The sequence below is a fragment of the Carcharodon carcharias genome, chromosome 31 (genome assembly GCF_017639515.1).
Source record: "Carcharodon carcharias isolate sCarCar2 chromosome 31, sCarCar2.pri, whole genome shotgun sequence".
Classification (NCBI taxonomy): Eukaryota; Metazoa; Chordata; class Chondrichthyes; order Lamniformes; family Lamnidae; genus Carcharodon; species Carcharodon carcharias.
The window spans coordinates 28,914,852-28,935,810 of record NC_054497.1 but is presented as its reverse complement, the minus strand read 5'-3'; the positions used below and the strand labels follow the sequence as shown (position 1 = coordinate 28,935,810).

The following is a 20,959-nucleotide window of genomic DNA, read 5'->3' as shown; positions in this document are numbered from 1 at the left end:
CCCCTGCACAACACTTACCCCCCTGCACAACACTTACCCCCCTGCACAACACTTACCCCCCCGCACAACACTTACCCCCCTGCACAACACTTACCCCCCTGCACAACACTTACCCCCCTGCACAACACTTATCCCCCCCGCACAACACTTACCCCCCTGCACAACACTTACCCCCCTGCACAACACTTACCCCCCTGCACAACACTTACAACGCCTGCACAACACTTACACCCCCTGCACAACACTTACCCCCCTGCACAACACTTACCCCCCTGCACAACACTTACCCCCCTGCACAACACTTACACCCCCTGCACAACACTTACACCCCCTGCACAACACTTACCCCCCTGCACAACACTTACCCCCCTGCACAACACTTACCCCCCTGCACAACACTTACCTCCCCGCACAACACTTACCCCCCTGCACAATATTTACCCCCCTGCACAACACTTACCCCCCCGCACAACACTTACCCCACCCCGCACAACACTTACCCCCCTGCACAATATTTACCCCCAATGCTCCCGCTGCACAACACTTATCCCCCCCGCACAATACTTACCCCCTGCACAACACTTACCCCCCTGCACAACACTTATCCCCCCCGCACAACACTTACCCCCCTGCACAACACTTACCCCCCTGCACAACACTTACCCCCCTGCACAACACTTACCCCCCCGCACAATACTTACCCCCCTGCACAACACTTACCCCCCTGCACAATATTTACCCCCAATGCTCCCGCTGCACAACACTTATCCCCCCCACACAATACTTACCCCCTGCACAATACTTAACCCCCCCACACAACACTTACCCCACCCCGCACAACACTTACCCCCCTGCACAATACTTACCCCCCCGCACAACACTTACCCCACCCCGCACAACACTTACACCCCCTGCACAATACTTACCCCCCCTGCACAATACTTACCACCCCGCACAACACTTACCCCACCCCGCACAACACTTACCCCACCCCGCACAACACTTACCCCACCCCGCACAACACTTACCCCCCCTGCACAACACTTACCCCCCGCACAACACTTACCCCCCCGCACAACACTTACCCCCCCCGCACAACACTTACCCCCCGCACAACACTTACCCCCTGCACAACACTTACCCCCTGCACAACACTTACCCCCCTGCACAACACTTACCCCCCTGCACAACACTTACCCCCCTGCACAACACTTACCCCACCCCGCACAACACTTACCCCCTGCACAACACTTACCCCCTGCACAACACTTACCCCACCCCGCACAACACTTACCCCCTGCACAACACTTACCCCACCCCGCACAACACTTACCCCCTGCACAACACTTACCCCCTGCACAACACTTACCCCCTGCACAACACTTACCCCCCCGCACAACACTTACCCCCTGCACAACACTTATCCCCCTGCACAACACTTACCCCCTGCACAACACTTACCCCCCCGCACAACACTTACCCCCTGCACAACACTTACCCCCTGCACAACACTTACCCCCCCCGCACAACACTTACCCCCCCCGCACAACACTTATCCCCCTGCACAACACTTACCCCCCTGCACAACACTTACCCCCCTGCACAACACTTACCCCCCTGCACAACACTTACCCCCCTGCACAACACTTATCCCCCTGCACAACACTTACCCCCCTGCACAACACTTACCCCCCTGCACAACACTTATCCCCCTGCACAACACTTACCCCCTGCACAACACTTACCCCCCCTGCACAACACTTACCCCCCCGCACAACACTTACCCCACCCCGCACAACACTTACCCCCCCGCACAACACTTACCCCCCGCACAACACTTACCCCACCCCGCACAACACTTACCCCCCCGCACAACACTTACCCCACCCCGCACAACACTTACCCCCCCGCACAACACTTACCCCCCCGCACAACACTTACCCCCCCGCACAACACTTACCCCCCCCGCACAACACTTACCCCCCCGCACAACACTTACCCCCCCGCACAACACTTACCCCCCCCGCACAACACTTATCCCCCCCGCACAACACTTACCCCCCCGCACAACACTTACCCCCTGCACAACACTTACCCCACCCCGCACAACACTTACCCCCCCCGCACAACACTTACCCCCCCCGCACAACACTTATCCCCCCCGCACAACACTTACCCCCCCGCACAACACTTACCCCCCCCGCACAACACTTATCCCCCCCGCACAACACTTACCCCCCCGCACAACACTTATCCCCCCCGCACAACACTTACCCCCCCCACACAACACTTACCCCCCCGCACAACACTTATCCCCCCCGCACAACACTTACCCCCCCGCACAACACTTACCCCACCCCGCACAACACTTATCCCCCCCGCACAACACTTACCCCCCCGCACAACACTTACCCCCCCGCACAACACTTACCCCCCCGCACAACACTTATCCCCCCCGCACAACACTTACCCCCCCGCACAACACTTACCCCCCCGCACAACACTTACCCCCCCGCACAACACTTATCCCCCCCGCACAACACTTACCCCCCCGCACAACACTTACCCCCCCTGCACAACACTTACCCCCCCGCACAACACTTACCCCACCCCGCACAACACTTACCCCCCCGCACAACACTTACCCCACCCCGCACAACACTTACCCCACCCCGCACAACACTTACCCCCCCGCACAACACTTACCCCACCCCGCACAACACTTACCCCCCCGCACAACACTTACCCCCCCGCACAACACTTACCCCCCCGCACAACACTTACCCCCCCCCGCACAACACTTACCCCACCCGCACAACACTTACCCCCCCCGCACAACACTTACCCCCCCTGCACAACACTTACCCCCTGCACAACACTTACCCCCCCGCACAACACTTACCCCCCCGCACAACACTTACCCCCCCGCACAACACTTACCCCCCCTGCACAACACTTACCCCCCCTGCACAACACTTACCCCACCCCGCACAACACTTACCCCCCCTGCACAACACTTACCCCCCCTGCACAACACTTACCCCCCCTGCACAACACTTACCCCCCCTGCACAACACTTACCCCCCCCTGCACAACACTTACCCCCCCTGCACAACACTTACCCCCCCTGCACAACACTTACCCCCCCCTGCACAACACTTACCCCCCTGCACAATACTTACCCCCTGCACAATACTTACCCCCCCGCACAACACTTATCCCCTGCACAACACGTACCCCCCCCGCACAACACTTATCCCCTGCACAACACTTACCCCCCCGCACAACACTTACCCCCCCCGCACAACACTTACCCCCTGCACAACACTTACCCCCCCGCACAACACTTACCCCCCCGCACAACACTTACCCCCTGCACAACACTTACCCCCCCGCACAACACTTACCCCCTGCACAACACTTACCCCACCCCGCACAACACTTACCCCCCTGCACAACACTTACCCCCTGCACAACACTTACCCCACCCGCACAACACTTACCCCCCCGCACAACACTTACCCCCCCTGCACAACACTTACCCCCCTGCACAACACTTACCCCCCTGCACAACACTTACCCCACCCGCACAACACTTACCCCACCCCGCACAACACTTACCCCCTGCACAACACGTACCCCCCCGCACAACACTTACCCCCTGCACAACACTTACCCCCCCGCACAACACTTACCCCCTGCACAACACTTACCCCCCTGCACAATACTTACCCCCCCGCACAACACTTACCCCCTGCACAACACTTACCCCCCCGCACAACACTTACCCCCTGCACAACACTTACCCCACCCCGCACAACACTTACCCCCCCGCACAACACTTACCCCCTGCACAACACTTACCCCCCCCGCACAACACTTACCCCCTGCACAACACTTACCCCACCCCGCACAACACTTACCCCACCCCGCACAACACTTACCCCCTGCACAACACTTACCCCCCCGCACAACACTTACCCCCTGCACAACACTTACCCCCTGCACAACACTTACCCCACCCCGCACAACACTTACCCCCTGCACAACACTTACCCCCCCGCACAACACTTATCCCCCCGCACAACACTTACCCCCCCGCACAACACTTACCCCCCCGCACAACACTTACCCCCTGCACAACACTTACCCCCCCGCACAACACTTACCCCCTGCACAACACTTACCCCCCTGCACAATACTTACCCCCCCGCACAACACTTACCCCCTGCACAACACTTACCCCCCCGCACAACACTTACCCCCTGCACAACACTTACCCCACCCCGCACAACACTTACCCCCCCGCACAACACTTACCCCCTGCACAACACTTCCCCCCCCGCACAACACTTACCCCCCCGCACAACACTTACCCCCCTGCACAACACTTACCCCCCTGCACAACACTTACCCCCCCGCACAACACTTACCCCCCCGCACAACACTTACCCCCCTGCACAACACTTACCCCCCTGCACAACACTTACCCCCCCGCACAACACTTACCCCCCCGCACAACACTTACCCCCTGCACAACACTTACCCCCCCGCACAACACTTACCCCCTGCACAACACTTACCCCACCCCGCACAACACTTACCCCCCCGCACAACACTTACCCCCCCGCACAACACTTACCCCCCCGCACAACACTTACCCCCCGCACAACACTTACACCCCCGCACAACACTTATCCCACCCCGCACAACACTTACCCCCCTGCACAATACTTATCCCCCCGCACAACACTTACCCCCCCTGCACAACACTTACCCCCTGCACAACACTTACCCCCCCGCACAACACTTACCCCACCCCGCACAACACTTACCCCCCCGCACAACACTTACCCCACCCCGCACAACACTTACCCCCCCGCACAACACTTACCCCACCCCGCACAACACTTACCCCCTGCACAACACGTACCCCACCCGCACAACACTTACCCCACCCCGCACAACACTTAGCCCCCCGCACAACACTTACCCCCCCGCACAACACTTACCCCCTGCACAACACTTACCCCACCCCGCACAACACTTACCCCCCCGCACAACACTTACCCCCTGCACAACACTTACCCCCCTGCACAACACTTATCCCCCTGCACAACACTTACCCCCCCGCACAACACTTACCCCCCCGCACAACACTTACCCCCCCGCACAACACTTACCCCCCCGCACAACACTTACCCCCCTGCACAACACTTACCCCACCCCGCACAACACTTACCCCCCCGCACAACACTTACCCCACCCCGCACAACACTTACCCCCTGCACAACACTTACCCCACCCGCACAACACTTATCCCACCCCGCACAACACTTACCCCACCCGCACAACACTTATCCCACCCCGCACAACACTTACCCACCCGCACAACACTTATCCCACCCCGCACAACACTTACCCCCCCGCACAACACTTACCCCCTGCACAACACTTACCCCCCCGCACAACACTTACCCCCCCGCACAACACTTACCCCCCCGCACAACACTTACCCCCTGCACAACACTTACCCCCCCGCACAACACTTACCCCCTGCACAACACTTACCCCCCCGCACAACACTTATCCCACCCCGCACAACACTTACCCCACCGCACAACACTTACCCCACCCGCACAACACTTACCCCCCCGCACAACACTTACCCCCCGCACAACACTTACCCCCCCGCACAACACTTACCCCCCCGCACAACACTTACCCCACCCCGCACAACACTTACCCCCCCGCACAACACTTACCCCCCCGCACAACACTTACCCCCCCGCACAACACTTACCCCCTGCACAACACTTACCCCACCCCGCACAACACTTACCCCACCCCGCACAACACTTACCCCCTGCACAACACTTACCCCCTGCACAACACTTACCCCACCCCGCACAACACTTACCCCCCCTGCACAACACTTACCCCCCTGCACAACACTTACCCCCCCTGCACAACACTTACCCCACCGCACAACACTTACCCCACCCCGCACAACACTTACCCCACCCCGCACAACACTTACCCCCCTGCACAACACTTACCCCCCCGCACAACACTTACACCCCTGCACAACACTTACCCCCCCGCACAACACTTACCCCCCTGCACAACACTTACCCCCCCCGCACAACACTTACCCCCCCGCACAACACTTACCCCCCCGCACAACACTTACCCCCCTGCACAACACTTACCCCCCCCGCACAACACTTACCCCCTGCACAACACTTACCCCCCCCGCACAACACTTACCCCCTGCACAACACTTACCCCCCCGCACAACACTTACCCCCTGCACAACACTTACCCCACCCCGCACAACACTTACCCCCCCGCACAACACTTACCCCCCCGCACAACACTTACCCCCCCGCACAACACTTACCCCCCCGCACAACACTTACCCCACCCCGCACAACACTTACCCCCCCGCACAACACTTACCCCCCCGCACAACACTTACCCCACCCCGCACAACACTTACCCCCCCGCACAACACTTACCCCCCCGCACAACACTTACCCCACCCCGCACAACACTTACCCCCTGCACAACACTTACCCCCCTGCACAACACTTACCCCCCTGCACAACACTTACCCCCCCGCACAACACTTACCCCCCCGCACAACACTTACCCCCCCGCACAACACTTACACCCCCCGCACAACACTTATCCCCCCGCACAACACTTACCCCACCCCGCACAACACTTACCCCCCCGCACAACACTTACCCCCCTGCACAACACTTACCCCCCTGCACAACACTTACCCCCCCCGCACAACACTTATCCCCCCCGCACAACACTTACACCCCTGCACAACACTTACCCCCCCGCACAACACTTATCCCCCCCGCACAACACTTACACCCCTGCACAACACTTACCCCCCTGCACAACACTTACCCCCCCTGCACAACACTTACCCCACCCCGCACAACACTTACCCCACCCCGCACAACACTTACCCCCCCGCACAACACTTACCCCCCTGCACAACACTTACCCCCTGCACAACACTTATCCCCCCCGCACAACACTTACCCCCCCGCACAACACTTACCCCCTGCACAACACTTACCCCCCCGCACAACACTTACCCCACCCCGCACAACACTTACCCCCCCGCACAACACTTACCCCCCCGCAAAACACTTACCCCCCTGCACAACACTTACACCCCCTGCACAACACTTACCCCCCCGCACAACACTTACCCCCCTGCACAACACTTACCCCACCCCGCACAACACTTACCCCACCCCGCACAACACTTACCACCCTGCACAACACTTACCCCCCCGCACAACACTTATCCCCCCCCGCACAACACTTACCCCCCCGCACAACACTTACCCCCCCGCACAACACTTGCCCCCCCTGCACAACACTTACCCCCCCTGCACAACACTTACCCCACCCCGCACAACACTTACCCCCCCTGCACAACACTTACCCCCCCTGCACAACACTTACCCCCCCTGCACAACACTTACCCCCCCTGCACAACACTTACCCCCCCTGCACAACACTTACCCCCCTGCACAACACTTACCCCCCCTGCACAACACTTACCCCCCCTGCACAACACTTACCCCCCTGCACAATACTTACCCCCTGCACAATACTTACCCCCCCGCACAACACTTATCCCCTGCACAACACGTACCCCCCCCGCACAACACTTATCCCCTGCACAACACTTACCCCCCCGCACAACACTTACCCCCCCCGCACAACACTTACCCCCTGCACAACACTTACCCCCCCGCACAACACTTACCCCCCCGCACAACACTTACCCCCTGCACAACACTTACCCCCCCGCACAACACTTACCCCCTGCACAACACTTACCCCACCCCGCACAACACTTACCCCCCTGCACAACACTTACCCCCTGCACAACACTTACCCCACCCGCACAACACTTACCCCCCCGCACAACACTTACCCCCCCTGCACAACACTTACCCCCCTGCACAACACTTACCCCCCTGCACAACACTTACCCCACCCGCACAACACTTACCCCACCCCGCACAACACTTACCCCCTGCACAACACGTACCCCCCCGCACAACACTTACCCCCTGCACAACACTTACCCCCCCCGCACAACACTTACCCCCTGCACAACACTTACCCCCCTGCACAATACTTACCCCCCCGCACAACACTTACCCCCTGCACAACACTTACCCCCCCGCACAACACTTACCCCCTGCACAACACTTACCCCACCCCGCACAACACTTACCCCCCCGCACAACACTTACCCCCTGCACAACACTTACCCCCCCCGCACAACACTTACCCCCTGCACAACACTTACCCCACCCCGCACAACACTTACCCCACCCCGCACAACACTTACCCCCTGCACAACACTTACCCCCCCGCACAACACTTACCCCCTGCACAACACTTACCCCCTGCACAACACTTACCCCACCCCGCACAACACTTACCCCCTGCACAACACTTACCCCCCCGCACAACACTTATCCCCCCGCACAACACTTACCCCCCCGCACAACACTTACCCCCCCGCACAACACTTACCCCCTGCACAACACTTACCCCCCCGCACAACACTTACCCCCTGCACAACACTTACCCCCCTGCACAATACTTACCCCCCCGCACAACACTTACCCCCTGCACAACACTTACCCCCCCGCACAACACTTACCCCCTGCACAACACTTACCCCACCCCGCACAACACTTACCCCCCCGCACAACACTTACCCCCTGCACAACACTTCCCCCCCCGCACAACACTTACCCCCCCGCACAACACTTACCCCCCTGCACAACACTTACCCCCCTGCACAACACTTACCCCCCCGCACAACACTTACCCCCCCGCACAACACTTACCCCCCTGCACAACACTTACCCCCCTGCACAACACTTACCCCCCCGCACAACACTTACCCCCCCCGCACAACACTTACCCCCTGCACAACACTTACCCCCCCGCACAACACTTACCCCCTGCACAACACTTACCCCACCCCGCACAACACTTACCCCCCCGCACAACACTTACCCCCCCGCACAACACTTACCCCCCCGCACAACACTTACCCCCCGCACAACACTTACACCCCCGCACAACACTTATCCCACCCCGCACAACACTTACCCCCCTGCACAATACTTATCCCCCCGCACAACACTTACCCCCCCTGCACAACACTTACCCCCTGCACAACACTTACCCCCCCCGCACAACACTTTCCCCACCCCGCACAACACTTACCCCCCCGCACAACACTTACCCCACCCCGCACAACACTTACCCCCCCGCACAACACTTACCCCACCCCGCACAACACTTACCCCCTGCACAACACGTACCCCACCCGCACAACACTTATCCCACCCCGCACAACACTTACCCCCCCGCACAACACTTACCCCCCCGCACAACACTTACCCCCTGCACAACACTTACCCCACCCCGCACAACACTTACCCCCCCGCACAACACTTACCCCCTGCACAACACTTACCCCCCTGCACAACACTTATCCCCCTGCACAACACTTACCCCCCCGCACAACACTTACCCCCCCGCACAACACTTACCCCCCCGCACAACACTTACCCCCCCGCACAACACTTACCCCCCTGCACAACACTTACCCCACCCCGCACAACACTTACCCCCCCGCACAACACTTACCCCACCCCGCACAACACTTACCCCCTGCACAACACTTACCCCACCCGCACAACACTTATCCCACCCCGCACAACACTTACCCCACCCGCACAACACTTATCCCACCCCGCACAACACTTACCCACCCGCACAACACTTATCCCACCCCGCACAACACTTACCCCCCCGCACAACACTTACCCCCTGCACAACACTTACCCCCCCGCACAACACTTACCCCCCCGCACAACACTTACCCCCCCGCACAACACTTACCCCCTGCACAACACTTACCCCCCCGCACAACACTTACCCCCTGCACAACACTTACCCCCCCGCACAACACTTATCCCACCCCGCACAACACTTACCCCACCGCACAACACTTACCCCACCCGCACAACACTTACCCCCCCGCACAACACTTACCCCCCGCACAACACTTACCCCCCCGCACAACACTTACCCCCCCGCACAACACTTACCCCACCCCGCACAACACTTACCCCCCCGCACAACACTTACCCCCCCGCACAACACTTACCCCCCCGCACAACACTTACCCCCTGCACAACACTTACCCCACCCCGCACAACACTTACCCCACCCCGCACAACACTTACCCCCTGCACAACACTTACCCCCTGCACAACACTTACCCCACCCCGCACAACACTTACCCCACCCCCGCACAACACTTACCCCCCCGCACAACACTTACCCCCCCGCACAACACTTACCCCCCCGCACAACACTTACCCCACCCCGCACAACACTTACCCCACCCCGCACAACACTTACCCCCCTGCACAACACTTACCCCCCCGCACAACACTTACACCCCTGCACAACACTTACCCCCCCGCACAACACTTACCCCCCTGCACAACACTTACCCCCCCGCACAACACTTACCCCCCCGCACAACACTTTCCCCCCCGCTCAACACTTACCCCCCTGCACAACACTTACCCCCCCCGCACAACACTTACCCCCTGCACAACACTTACCCCCCCCCGCACAACACTTACCCCCTGCACAACACTTACCCCCCCGCACAACACTTACCCCCTGCACAACACTTACCCCACCCCGCACAACACTTACCCCCCCGCACAACACTTACCCCCCCGCACAACACTTACCCCCCCGCACAACACTTACCCCCCCGCACAACACTTACCCCACCCCGCACAACACTTACCCCCCCCGCACAACACTTACCCCCCCGCACAACACTTACCCCACCCCGCACAACACTTACCCCCCCGCACAACACTTACCCCCCCGCACAACACTTACCCCACCCCGCACAACACTTACCCCCTGCACAACACTTACCCCCCTGCACAACACTTACCCCCCTGCACAACACTTACCCCCCCGCACAACACTTACCCCCCCCGCACAACACTTACCCCCCCGCACAACACTTACACCCCCCGCACAACACTTATCCCCCCGCACAACACTTACCCCACCCCGCACAACACTTACCCCCCCGCACAACACTTACCCCCCTGCACAACACTTACCCCCCTGCACAACACTTACCCCCCCGCACAACACTTATCCCCCCCGCACAACACTTACACCCCTGCACAACACTTACCCCCCCGCACAACACTTATCCCCCCCGCACAACACTTACACCCCTGCACAACACTTACCCCCCTGCACAACACTTACCCCCCCTGCACAACACTTACCCCACCCCGCACAACACTTACCCCACCCCGCACAACACTTACCCCCCCGCACAACACTTACCCCCCTGCACAACACTTACCCCCTGCACAACACTTACCCCCCCGCACAACACTTACCCCCCCGCACAACACTTACCCCCTGCACAACACTTACCCCCCCGCACAACACTTACCCCACCCCGCACAACACTTACCCCCCCGCACAACACTTACCCCCCCGCACAACACTTACCCCCCTGCACAACACTTACACCCCCTGCACAACACTTACCCCCCCGCACAACACTTACCCCCCTGCACAACACTTACCCCACCCCGCACAACACTTACCCCACCCCGCACAACACTTACCACCCTGCACAACACTTACCCCCCCCGCACAACACTTATCCCCCCCCGCACAACACTTACCCCCCCGCTCAACACTTACCCCCCCGCACAACACTTACCCCCTGCACAACACTTACCCCCCCGCACAACACTTACCCCACCCCGCACAACACTTACCCCCCCGCACAACACTTACCCCCCCGCACAACACTTACACCCCCGCACAACACTTACCCCACCCCGCACAACACTTACCCCACCCCGCACAACACTTACCCCCCCGCACAATACTTACCCCCCTGCACAACACTTACCCCACCCCGCACAACACTTACCCCCCCGCACAACACTTACCCCCCTGCACAACACTTACCCCCCCCGCACAACACTTACCCCACCCGCACAACACTTACCCCCTGCACAACACTTATCCCCCTGCACAATACTTACCCCCCCCGCACAACACTTACCCCCCCGCACAACACTTACCCCCCCCGCACAACACTTACCCCACCCCGCACAACACTTACCCCCCTGCACAATATTTACCCCCCCCGCACAACACTTACCCCCCCGCACAACACTTATCCCCCCCGCACAACACTTACACCCCCGCACAACACTTACCCCCCCGCACAACACTTACCCCCCCGCACAACACTTACCCCCCCCGCACAACACTTACCCCCCCGCACAACACTTATCCCCCCTGCACAATACTTACCCCCTGCACAACACTTACCCCCTGCACAACACTTACCCCCCCGCACAACACTTACCCCCTGCACAATACTTACCCCCCCGCACAACACTTATCCCCCCCGCACAACACTTACCCCACCCCGCACAACACTTACCCCCCCGCACAACACTTACCCCCCCGCACAACACTTACCCCACCCCGCACAACACTTACCCCACCCCGCACAACACTTACCCCCCCGCACAACACTTACACCCCCTGCACAACACTTATCCCCCCTGCACAACACTTATCCCCCCTGCACAACACTTATCCCCCCTGCACAACACTTACCCCCCTGCACAACACTTACCCCCCTGCACAACACTTACCCCCCTGCACAACACTTACCCCCCCGCACAACACTTACCCCCCTGCACAACACTTATCCCCCCTGCACAACACTTATCCCCCCTGCACAACACTTATCCCCCCTGCACAACACTTACCCCCCCGCACAACACTTACCCCCCTGCACAACACTTACCCCCCTGCACAATACTTACCCCCCCGCACAACACTTACCCCACCCCGCACAACACTTACCCCCCCGCACAACACTTACCCCCCCGCACAACACTTACCCCACCCCGCACAACACTTACCCCCACGCACAACACTTACCCCCCTGCACAACACTTATCCCCCCTGCACAACACTTATCCCCCCTGCACAACACTTACCCCCCCGCACAACACTTACCCCCCTGCACAACACTTACCCCCCTGCACAATACTTACCCCCCCGCACAACACTTACCCCACCCCGCACAACACTTACCCCCCCGCACAACACTTACCCCCCCGCACAACACTTACCCCACCCCGCACAACACTTACCCCCCTGCACAACACTTATCCCCCCTGCACAACACTTACCCCCCCGCACAACACTTATCCCCCTGCACAACACTTATCCCCCCCGCACAACACTTACCCCACCCCGCACAACACTTACCCCCCCGCACAACACTTACCCCACCCCACACAACACTTACCCCCCCGCACAACACTTACACCCCCTGCACAATACTTACCCCCCTGCACAACACTTACCCCCCCGCACAACACTTACCCCCCTGCACAACACTTACCCCCCCGCACAACACTTACCCCACCCCGCACAACACTTACCCCCCTGCACAACACTTACCCCCCTACACAACACTTACCCCCCCGCACAACACTTACCCCACCCCGCACAACACTTACCCCCCTGCACAACACTTATCCCCCCCGCACAACACTTACCCCACCCCCGCACAACACTTACCCCCCCGCACAACACTTACCCCACCCCGCACAACACTTACCCCCCTGCACAACACTTATCCCCCCCGCACAACACTTACCCCCCCGCACAACACTTATCCCCCTGCACAACACTTACCCCCCCGCACAACACTTATCCCCCTGCACAACACTTACCCCCCCGCACAACACTTATCCCCCTGCACAACACTTACCCCCCTGCACAACACTTACCCCCCCGCACAACACTTACCCCCCTGCACAACACTTACACCCCCTGCACAACACTTACCCCCCTGCACAACACTTACCCCCCCGCACAACACTTACCCCACCCCCGCACAACACTTACCCCCCCGCACAACACTTACCCCACCCCGCACAACACTTACCCCCCTGCACAACACTTATCCCCCCCGCACAACACTTACCCCCCCGCACAACACTTATCCCCCTGCACAACACTTACCCCCCCCGCACAACACTTATCCCCCTGCACAACACTTACCCCCCCGCACAACACTTATCCCCCTGCACAACACTTACCCCCCTGCACAACACTTACCCCCCCGCACAACACTTACCCCCCTGCACAACACTTACACCCCCTGCACAACACTTACCCCCCTGCACAACACTTACCCCCCTGCACAACACTTACCCCCCCGCACAACACTTATCCCCCCCGCACAACACTTACCCCACCCCGCACAACACTTACCCCCCCGCACAACACTTACACCCCCTGCACAACACTTACCCCCCTGCACAACACTTACCCCCCTGCACAACACTTATCCCCCCCGCACAACACTTACCCCCCCGCACAACACTTACCCCCTGCACAATATTTACCCCCAATGCTCCCGCTGCACAACACTTATCCCCCCCGCACAACACTTACCCCCCTGCACAACACTTACCCCCCCGCACAACACTTACCCCCCTGCACAACACTTACCCCCCTGCACAACACTTACCCCCCTGCACAACACTTACCCCCCCGCACAACACTTACCCCCCCGCACAACACTTACCCCCCTGCACAACACTTACCCCCCTGCACAATACTTACCCCCCTGCACAATATTTACCCCCCCCCCACACAACACTTACCCCCCTGCACAACACTTACCCCCCTGCACAATACTTACCCCCCTGCACAATATTTACCCCCCTGCACAATATTTACCCCCCTGCACAATATTTACCCCCAATGCTCCCGCTGCACAACACTTATCCCCCCCGCACAATACTTACCCCCCTGCACAACACTTACCCCCCTGCACAACACTTACCCCCCTGCACAACACTTACCCCCCTGCACAATATTTACCCCCAATGCTCCCGCTGCACAACACTTATCCCCCCCGCACAATACTTACCCCCTGCACAATACTTAACGCCCCCGCACAATACTTACCCCCTGCACAACACTTACCCCCCTGCACAATACTTACCCCACCCCACACAACACTTACACCCCTGCACAATACTTAACCCCCCCGCACAACACTTACCCCCCTGCACAACACTTACCCCCCTGCACAACACTTACCCCCCTGCACAACACTTACCCCACCCCCGCACAACACTTACCCCCCTGCACAACACTTACCCCCCTGCACAACACTTACCCCACCCCGCACAACACTTACCCCCCTGCACAATACTTAACCCCCCTGCACAACACTTACCCCACCCCGCACAACACTTACCCCCCTGCACAATACTTAACCCCCCTGCACAACACTTACCCCACCCCGCACAACACTTACCCCCCTGCACAACACTTACCCCCCTGCACAACACTTACCCTCTGCACAACACTTACCCCCCTGCACAACACTTACCCCCCCTGCACAACACTTACCCCCCCGCACAACACTTACCCCCCTACACAACACTTACCCCCCCTACACAACACTTACCCCCCTGCACAACACTTACCCCACCCCGCACAACACTTACCCCCCTGCACAACACTTAGCCCCCTGCACAACACTTACCCCACCCCCGCACAACACTTACCCCCCTGCACAACACTTACCCCCCTGCACAACACTTACCCCACCCCGCACAACACTTACCCCCCTGCACAATACTTAACCCCCCTGCACAACACTTACCCCACCCCGCACAACACTTACCCCCCTGCACAACACTTACCCCCCTGCACAACACTTACCCCCCTGCACAACACTTACCCCCCTGCACAACACTTACCCCACCCCGCACAACACTTACCCCCCTGCACAACACTTACCCCCCTGCACAACACTTACCCCACCCGCGCACAACACTTACCCCCCTGCACAACACTTACCCCACCCCGCACAACACTTACCCCCCTGCACAATACTTAACCCCCCTGCACAACACTTACCCCCCTGCACAACACTTACCCCCCTGCACAACACTTACCCCACCCCCGCACAACACTTACCCCCCTGCACAATACTTAACCCCCCTGCACAACACTTACCCCCCTGCACAACACTTACCCCCCTGCACAACACTTACCCCACCCCCGCACAACACTTACCCCCCTGCACAATATTTACCCCCCCCGCACAACACTTACCCCCGCACAACACTTACCCCCCTGCACAACACTTACCCCCCTACACAACACTTACCCCCCTGCACAACACTTACCACCCCGCACAACACTTACCCCCGCACAATACTTACCCCCCTGCACAACACTTACCCCCCTGCACAACACTTACCCCCCTGCACAACACTTACCCCCCCGCACAACACTTACCCCCCTGCACAACACTTACCCCCCTGCACAACACTTACCCCCCTGCACAACACTTACCCCCCTGCACAACACTTACCCCCCCGCACAACACTTACCCCCCTGCACAACACTTACCCCCCTGCACAACACTTACCCCCCTGCACAACACTTATCCCCCCCGCACAACACTTACCCCCCTGCACAACACTTACCCCCCTGCACAACACTTACCCCCCTGCACAACACTTACAACGCCTGCACAACACTTACACCCCCTGCACAACACTTACCCCCCTGCACAACACTTACCCCCCTGCACAACACTTACCCCCCTGCACAACACTTACACCCCCTGCACAACACTTACACCCCCTGCACAACACTTACCCCCCTGCACAACACTTACCCCCCTGCACAACACTTACCCCCCTGCACAACACTTACCTCCCCGCACAACACTTACCCCCCTGCACAATATTTACCCCCCTGCACAACACTTACCCCCCCGCACAACACTTACCCCACCCCGCACAACACTTACCCCCCTGCACAATATTTACCCCCAATGCTCCCGCTGCACAACACTTATCCCCCCCGCACAATACTTACCCCCTGCACAACACTTACCCCCCTGCACAACACTTATCCCCCCCGCACAACACTTACCCCCCTGCACAACACTTACCCCCCTGCACAACACTTACCCCCCTGCACAACACTTACCCCCCCGCACAATACTTACCCCCCTGCACAACACTTACCCCCCTGCACAATATTTACCCCCAATGCTCCCGCTGCACAACACTTATCCCCCCCACACAATACTTACCCCCTGCACAATACTTAACCCCCCCACACAACACTTACCCCACCCCGCACAACACTTACCCCCCTGCACAATACTTACCCCCCCGCACAACACTTACCCCACCCCGCACAACACTTACACCCCCTGCACAATACTTACCCCCCCGCACAACACTTACACCCCCTGCACAATACTTACCCCCCCGCACAACAATTACCCCCCCCGCACAACACTTACCCCACCCCGCACAACACTTACACCCCCCGCACAACACTTACCCCCCCCGCACAACACTTACCCCACCCGCACAACACTTACCCCCCTGCACAACACTTACCCCCCTGCACAACACTTACCCCCCCCCCCCGCTGTGCTACCTGCCCTCCTGTATGAGTCAGAGAGACACGGACAAAGTACAGCAGACATCTTAAATCCCTGGAGAAAGATCACCAGAGACGCCTCGGCAAAATCCTGTAAATTCAATGGCAGGAGAGGTGCCCCGACATCAGTGTCCTCTCTCAGGCCAACATCCCCAGTATCGAGGCACTGGTTATGGTTACTCAGCTACGTTGGGTGAGCCACATCGTCCACATGCCTGGCACAAAACTCCCAAAACAAACTCTCGACTCCCAGCTCCGTCACGGCAAGCGGTTAGCAGGAGGGCAGAGGAAACATTTCAGGGACGTCCTCAAAGCCTCCCTGATGTAAGATCCCCACCGATCTGTGGGAATCTCTTGCTCGAGACTGACCAAACTGGAGAAGAAGCATCCGTGAAGGTGCCGACCACTTGGAACGTCTCCGACAGACCCAGGTAGAGACCACATGCAAACAGTGGAAGGAGCGGAGCAAAATCCGAGCATCCCACCCACCCACCTCCTCAAACACTACCTGCCCCCCCTGTGGCAGAGAGTCCGGATCCAGCACTGGACTTTTTAGTCACCTCAGGACCCACGACCCCAGAGTGGGAGAAAGTCGTCCTCAGTCCCGAGGGGCTGCCTCAGAAAGAAAGGACCCTCGCCAAAAACCTTCCATTGAGGAGATCTGGGGTGAGAGTTGAGATCAGCCAGTAGGTTAGTCGTGTTGCCAACCCCACAGGATTTCCCTAGAGTCTCCAGGAATTAGAGATTAATTTCTAGGGCACTCGCTTTGAGTAACTGGGGGAAAAAACCATCAGGATGTTAAATAAAGTTGTGTAGTTTTCGTTTTCCTCGAACACTTTTGTTTATCTGTTTATAGGAGAAGGCTGTTTGACTAATGACCAACAGTCATCCAATTGGGTGTTAACCCGTGTTCTGATTGGTTTGAGAAAGCAAGTCATCACCATAAGACCATAAGACAGAGGAGCAGAAATTAGGCCATTCAGCCCATCGAGTCTGCTCCGCCATTCAATCATGGCTGATAAGTTTCTCAACCCCATTCTCCCGCCTTCTCCCCGTAACCTTTGATCCCCTTACCAATCAAAAACCTATCGATCTCAGTCTTAAATACACTCAATGACCTGGCCTCCACAACCTTCTGTGGCAATGAATTCCATCACAAGGATGGACATATTGGACAACCAATAGCAGGGCAGTTAGAGGCATGATGAACTGTGTGATGAAAGTTCCAAGAATGCATACAGCCCGAGTTGGAAACTCTGCTGGGCTAAGGATTCAAGAAATTAGAGCAGGAGTAGGCCATTTGGCCCCTCAGTTCTGCTCCTCCATTCAATAAGACCTTGGCTGATCTGATTATGGCCTTTCCTGCCTGTCCCCTATAACCCTCAACTCCTTTGTAGATTAAAAAAAAATCTGTCTAACTCGGCCTTGAATATATTCAAAGATCCAGCCTCCTCTGTTTTCTGTGGAAGAAAATTCCAAAGATTAACAACTCTATGAGAGAAGGAATTCCTCCTCATCTCTGCCATAAATGGGAGACCCCTTATTTTCAAACTGTGTCCCCTAGTTCTAGGTTCCTGCACAAGAGGTAACGTTCTCCCAGCACCCACCTTGTCAAGACCCCTCGAATCTTAAACATTCTCCCAGCACCCACCCTGTCAAGACCCCTCGAATCTTAAACATTCTCCCAGCACCTAAATGGCTGGAAAAGTAGGGGAGATGGTGACAAAGTGGTAATATCTGCATTAGGGGACACGGATTCAAATCCCACCCTGGCAGCTGGTGGAATTTAAATTCAGTTAATTTATTTTAAAAATCTGGAATATAAAGCTAGTCTCAGTAATGGTTAAAAACCCATCTGGGTCACTAATGCTCCTTTAGGGAAGGAAATCTGCCATCCTTACCTGGTCTGGCCTACATGTGACTCCAGACCCACAGCCATGTGGTTGACTCCTTAATGCCTCTGAAATGGCCGAGCAAGGCACTCGGTTGTACCAAACCAATGCAGAAAGGTTCAAGAAGGCGACTCACCTCCACCTTCTCAAGGACAATTAGGGATCGGCAGAAATGCTGGCCCAGCCTTGGACGCCCACATCCCCTCAAAGAATGTGAAAAGGTCCCACGACAGACTGTGCAAGCTAATATCGGGCACAATTTCTTCCCTTGGCCCTTTTTGTAAACAGCTTAAAGTCCCACTGTCACACTGCCAGGACATCAGAAACAGATCACACACTGAGCTAAACAGATTTCAACTATCAACCACACCAGAGAAACACATCTCTGGCTATTGATAAAGTTTTCAATCCAACTCTCCTTTCTTGTAAAAGTAGGTACCCCTAGAAACTGAACTGGACTAGCCATATAAATACAGTGGCTACAAGAGCAGGTCAGAGGCTGGGAATCCTGCAGCGAGTGACTCACCTCCTGACTCTCCAAAGCCTGTCCACCATCTACAAGGCACAAGTCAGGAGTGTGATGGAATATTCTCCATTTGCCTGGATGAGTGCAGCTCCCACAACACTCAAGAAGCTCAACACCATCCAGGACAAAGCAGCCCACTTGATTGGCACCCCATCCACAAACATTCACTCCCTCCACCACTGACGCACAGTAGCTGCAGTGTGCACAGCTACAAGATGCACTACAGGAATTCATCAAGGATCCTTAGACAGCACCTTCCAAACCCACGACCACTACCATCTAGAAGGACAAGGGAAGCAGGTAGATGGGAACACCACCACCTGGAAGTTCCCCTCCAAGTCACTCACCGTTCTGACTTGGAAATATATCACCGTTCCTTCACTGTCACTGGGTCAAAATCCTGGAACTCCCTCCCTAACAGCACTGTGGGTGTACCTACACCACATGGACTGCAGCGGTTCAAGAAGGCAGCTCACCCCCACCTTCTCAAGGGCAATTAGGGATGGGTAATAAATGCTGGCCCAGCCAGTGACACCCACATCCCGTGAATGAATAAAACATAGGTAATGTACAGTGCTCTGTCCAAATGGCTGTTGTTAATACCAAGCGCTTGGCAGAGAGGCTGACAGGCTTTCCCAGTGTCTGTGAATGCACTTTCTCACCTGGGCTGATCTCTATAGTGCTGCCAACACACATAGTGGCAAAACACCGTGCCAAGTGACTAGCTGGGGTGGTGTGGGGAGGGGGATGTGGGGCTGGAGTTTGAAGCTGCAACTTTCCTGCTTTGATGTTAAGGTTATGATGCCCTTGGTGAACCAGGTGAAACAGTTTCTGCCAGCTGCCCCTGCCACTTTTCTGGGCTCTATGTCTGACCTTA

The 20,959-nt window shown here is 57.8% G+C and overlaps 1 protein-coding gene across 1 annotated transcript in view; it reads left to right on the top strand.

The window, feature by feature from the left end:
* Positions 1-20,959, top strand: part of LOC121271484 (phosphomannomutase 1-like) — a 56,831-nt gene that overhangs the window by 21,044 nt on the left and 14,828 nt on the right. The window lies entirely within an intron of this gene.